This window comes from Oryzias latipes, chromosome 19 (genome assembly GCF_053564925.1).
Source record: "Oryzias latipes strain Hd-rR chromosome 19, Olatipes_Hd-rR_3.1".
NCBI lineage: Eukaryota > Metazoa > Chordata > Actinopteri > Beloniformes > Adrianichthyidae > Oryzias > Oryzias latipes.
The window spans coordinates 14459882-14466023 of record NC_136255.1 but is presented as its reverse complement, the minus strand read 5'-3'; positions in this window follow the sequence as shown (position 1 = coordinate 14466023).

Below are 6142 nucleotides of genomic sequence, written 5' to 3'. Positions count from 1 at the left end.
ATTGTAAAAAAGATATACTTAGTTGAAACAAATTATGTCATTTTTAAAGCCAGGATAACCAGGCAATTTCTACTCAAATGTCAAAGGTAAAAAAGTGAGGCTTGAGGCCTAGTCCTGAAACAACACCTTTTGGGGTCTTGTGAGGGGAAATGTGATCGTAGGAGCATCACACTTTGTACAGTAGCTAAGGACAAGGTTTTAACCAATACTGGTAAGTTTGGTAGTTCTCACTCTAAGCAGATCTGAGAAATTAAAGAAAACACCTCATCAGGAAAATCTAGGATGAGCTTATTGTAAACGTTTGCGTGTCCCTTGGTGGCCCAGTTTATGCAAGAGACTCAAAACTCTGGATGGTGCATTAGGGTAACAGCCTGACGTAATGCAAGAAGTTTCAGCTCCCCAGGTCAAAGCATTGTTCTGGTAGCCCCCTGTACGCTTGTTTCGGCCTACTCCAATTCAAGTGTGAAATCAAGATTAAAAATGCTTCCCTTTGGCCAACAAAGCCCATCTTTGACTATGTTGTATCATTCATCCCCCTGATGCAAAATAACTTTGTTGTTTGTTGCTAGCATGATGCTAAAGCTAACTATCTAACCAGTCAATCAAGCAATCTAAAATTTGGTGAACTTATTAAGCACCCCATGAGGGGCTCTCATGTGAATTTTCTCCTGTTTTTAAACAATATTGGCCCAAGGGGGCAGCTCCACATACATGAAAAACAGAAGTTCCAGGGTTCACAGTTTCAAAAATATATGTCTGATTGTGGCAAAACAGACGTCTCCCAGTTTGCGAACCACTGTACAACATGTTAAAAATGTGGGTGCACAGAAACCCCTAGATATTTTTCATCCCCAAACTCCTTGGAAGAAAAATCAGGAAGACGTACACAGTTACCCCATTCTGAAAGAAAACAGCAATTCTCAAAATGTTTTTTGATGGATTTTTTCCCCCACAGGCCCATTTGAACCAGTGACCAAAGCCTGGGTTCAAAATTTGAATTTAACTTAAACACTAAAGGTGTTTCTTTCCCTTAACAGAAGGCATTTTGTTAATATCCATCCAAAAAGGGTTTTTTGTGTAGGTACAGAACACCATCCCTCCTAATGCATTAGCATTAGCATAATGCTTATGCTAACGACACACTGCCAGAGCTCCACAACAATATCAGCTCGCTCCAGCATAAGCACCCGGAGGCATTTTACGTGGTTGCAGGAGACTTAAACCATGTAAACCTGACAGACACTTTGTTCAAGTTCCACCAGCATGGGAAATAACACTCTGGACTGTGTCGACATCAACAAAAAAGATGCACACAGAGCTGTCCCCGTCCTCATTTGGGCTTCTCCGATCACATCGCAATCGTGCTGGTTCCTGCTTACTGCCCTTTCCCCAGATGCCAGGCACCAACACAGAGGACCATCACAGTGTAGCCCAATGAGACTGCCCCAGCTAACCAAGACACAGACTGGCAGGTCTTCAGAAGGCAGCTTTGCACTAGGTGGAGGAGCACCTGGAGGATTATACATCAGGTGTCCTCAGGTACATCAGGAAGTGCATGGAGAACTTCACCAGCACCATGACTGTAACGTACTATCCCAACCAGAAACCCTGGCTTAACGCAGAAGTGCAGTCTCTACTGAAAAACAGGAATGCTGCTTTCCAGTCTGGTGACAAGGTAGCACTCAGAGTAGTGAGAAGGGATCTGCACGCTGGGGTGAACAGGGCCAAGCATACCCTCAGAGGATCCAGCAACATTTTACGTCCAATAATCCCCGTAGTATGTGGAAGGGCATTAAGTGCATCACAGACTACAACACCAGAGTTGTTCCGAAGACCCCTTTCTACAAGACGCACTTACAAGACGCACTCAACCTTTTGTACTGCTGCTTTGAGCTTTGAGGACTCCAACCCTGAAGAGTGGAGAGCCTTCCAGTGTGACACCCGCAGAAGTGAGGAAGACCATCCAGAGGATCAATCTTCACAAAGCTTCTGGACCTGACAACATCACTGGACGGGTCCTGACAGACACCAGCTCACAGAGGTGCTAACAGACATTTTCAACACCCCCCTGAAGCAGGCAGTGTTCCCTACCTGCCTGAAGACCGTAACGATCATCCCAAACTCCAAAACATCCTCAGTGACAGGTCTGACGGACTATTGGCCAGTGATCCTAGCTCCAATAGTCATAAAATGTTTTGAAAACTGTTCATGACCCACATCACAGAATCCATTGGTGTTACCAAGGACCTGCACCAATATGCATACAGGTCAAACCGATTCACACAAGATGTCATCCCCTCTGTGGTCCACACAACACTCACCCACCTAGAGAATAAGAACTCGTGTGTTTGCCTGCCCTTTGTGGAGTTCACATCAGCCTTCAACATAATCATCCCAAATACCCTCATCCATAAACTGCACACATAGGACTGTGCTTCACTCTTTGCAACTTGGTCTTGGACTTCCTGAAAGACCATAGTCTGTGAAGATCTGTGACCCCCCCCCCCCGATCACCCTCAGCACGGGCCTCCCACAGGGCTGTGTGCTAAGCCCCGTCCTGTTCACCTTGCTCACGCATGACTTCACAGCAAGTCACTCCAGCAGTCTGATTGTGAAGTTTGTAGATAATACATCTATACTTGGACGAATCACCAACAACGATGAGTCCAACTACAGGGAGGACGTGGAGCATTAGGAGGGCTGGTGCAGAGACAACAACCTCTGCATCAATGTGAAGAAGACCAAGGAGATGATCGTGGACTTCAGGAAGGACAGACATCCCCCTCCTCCTCCTCTTTACATCGGTGGGGCTGAGGTGGAAGTGGTTTTTAGCCTCAGGTATTTGGGTGTGCACATCTCCAACGACCTCACCTGGAGCACCAACCCATCCTGCCTGGTGAAGAAGGCACATCAGCGCCTCTATTTCCTGATTAGGCTCAAGCGTGCTGTGATTAGAATCTCAGTCCTGTCCACCAATATGTGCATAGTGGAGAGTGTCCTGACCTCCTCCATCACTGTGTGGCACGGCAACTGTTCTGTGGCAGAGAGAAAAGCTCTGTAACGGCTGGCTAAAGCTGTGCAGAGGACTGTGGTTTCACCTGCAGTCCACCACTGAGATCTACAAATCTGGATGCAGGAAACGAGCCTCCTGCATCCTGAAAGACCCCAGTCAGCCCTTGCACCCTCTGTTCTCCCTGCCCTTCTCAGGCAGGTAGTGACAGAGCATCAAGAGCAGGACCACAAGACTGAGGAACAGTTTCTTCCCAAAAGCAGTGAGACTGGTGGAGATTCGTCGATATTTGTATCGATTTTAAATGCTGTCAGGCTGATAATTATTTAATTATTTATGAACGTCCTGCAGCGTCTAACTCTTGTTTTCCATGTAACCCTTGTGCTATCCTAGGCACTTTAACATTGGGAGTTGGGTCATCTAGACCCACTACACAGTGCTTTGAACCTTTTTTCTTCAATGATTTGTGATCTTCACTGGTGTCCATGGATTACATGAAATCTTTCCACCTTTATCCACCTTTGTCATGGTAGGGAGAAGAGGTCAATGTAAGGGTGGGGTCATCTTAGATAGCACAAGGGTTAAACCTCCGACCGCTAGTTGGCACCTAGCCTCTTTGGGCAGCTGTGATGGTGTGGCTCTACACCCCACCAAACAATGAAAAGATCTCAGTGAGAAGCAACTTGTTTTTATGAGACATGCACCACGTTGACCACAGTCAACGTCACCCCCTAAGACGATGACATCACGGCCAGCGATCCCGTCAAAAAAATTAATGGGCCGAAAATCGTGTATTTCACACACAAAAAGATTAGTCTGAAACTGACGTCGAAATGTTCGTCTTCCCGAGGCCACCAAATCATTAAAGGGTTGCTATGGAGATAAAATCAACAGAAAAGCCGCCATTTTGAAAAATGTGGATTTTTTTAATCATGTGATGACATATAGCTCTCACCAATGGAGCAATGTCTTTTTCTGAGTCAGTTGATGATACTGATCCCTAAGCTAGCACTTTTAGCCACATTAGCATAACTGGCATTGTTAGCTTAATTAACATTTTGAGCAATGTGTTTTTCAGACAGAGGTGATGGTGCTGATCGCTATGCTTGCACTTTTTGCCACATTAGCGTAGCTAGCTTAGTTAGCATAATTAGCATTTTGAGCAATGTGTTTTTCTTAGAGAATTGATGATGGTGATCGCAATGCTAGCACTTTTAGCCATATTGGCATAGCTAGTATAGTTAGCATAATTAGCATATGCAGCTTTGACTAGCCTTGATCAAAGGTGGGTGGTGAGGGCGGTGAGGCTGGGGAGGGCGGTAAGAGCGGCGGTTGTGCTTAGAGTTGGGCTTGGAAGGCAGATTGCGTCTGCTATACAACGCTATACAACGCTGGTTGCGGCTTTAATTTTTACTTAGGATGGGCACCAAACCCATCCTACCATTGCAACAACACATCATCAGTAGGGTGGTTTGGGGACCACAGGATTTCCTCTCTGCTCTGTGCACATGATGTTGTCCTGTTGGCTTCATCGAGCCAGGACCTACAGCATGCATTGGGGTGGTTTGTGGCCGAGTGTGAAGCGGCTGGGATGAGGGTCAGCACCGCCAAACCTAAAGCCATAGATCTCGACCGGAGAAAGGTAGTTTGCCATCTCTCGGTGGGTGGAGTGTCGCTGCCCCAGGTGGAGGAGTTTAAACATCTTGGGGTCTTGTTTACGAGTGAGGGAAGATCGGAGTGTAAGATTGATTGGCAGATCAGAGCAGCGTCCGTAGTTATGTGGTCGCTGTATCAGTCTGAAGAGAGAGTTAAGCCAAAGAGCAAAGCTCTTAATTTACTCGTCGATCTTCATTCCAATACTCACTTATGGTCATGAGCTCTGGGTCATGACCCAAAGAACCAGGGCCCGAATACAAGTGGCTGAAATGAGCTTCCTCCGTGGGGTGGCTGAGCGCTCACTTAGAGATGGGGTGAGAAGCTTGGTCACCTGCGGAGAGCTCGGAGTATAACCGCTTCTCCTCCACATTGAAGGAAGCCAGTTGAGGTGGCTCATGCGTGTAGTCCGAATGCTTCCTGGACGCCTCCCTGGGGAGGTGTTCCGGACATGAATCACTGGGCGGAGGCTCCTGCCCTCGTGACCCGATCCCGGATAAGCGGAGGAGGATGGATGGATGGATTGATTGATGGATGGATACATACCGAACCGAAACTCTGTGCCATGTTGCTGCCAGTATCAAATAAAAACACAAACTGGGGATAAGAACGGGTGGAGCAGAGCCTCGGACCAGCAAATGCACGGAGCATCATCCAAAATGCTGTTGGCAAAGCCGGTCAAAGTGCAGACTGTCACGTAAATAAAGGATCTTAGGCACATTAAAGCACTCTCCTTCATCCTGTCATGCTGCCTCATCATCACACTTTTTTTTTTTCTGGAAAGAATTTATGTTTTTATTTTCCTTTATTTTTGAAGCACCGTTCAGGCTCCTGAACCGTTTAAAAGTAACAAACTAAATTAAGCAACGTTGAAAATAAACAGCATTTATTTCCTCAATCAGCCTTTTAGGGCCTTATTGGTTTAGCAACATCCATTCCATTTTTATTCTTACCATTTTTATTCTTTCTTAAAGAAGAATATTTTGTTTTGGAAATCAAACAATGTTGACTGTGCCCTTTATATATTTTAAGTTACCAAAATAAAAGCACTATGAATTTGCTTGGGTAAGAGCAACTTATATATTATATACAGTTGCAGGGCTTAACATTATGCTAATCAAATAAATTGAATTTTACACTTTTATTCTAATGAAAGATGTATTACTCTTGTTTATCTGCTTATTTAATATAACAATATCCTATTTTCTATTTGCGATTATGTAGGATTTGCTGTGTAAATTAGGGTTCTTAATTACTCTTTCATTTTACCCCCCACCTTAGTAGCTGGCATAACACATGAATTCTTCCCTGTGAGATTATTTAAGTTTGATTTATGCATTTATTTATAAACAAAACAAACTTTTTAATGATCACACAAGTGAATATAGGTGCTGTAGTACAGCTGAGGCACCCATATATTAAATAGTTGCCAGTTCCTGACTTTTCGGGTTCCCACCGTGACTATCCCCCTCCCCCACC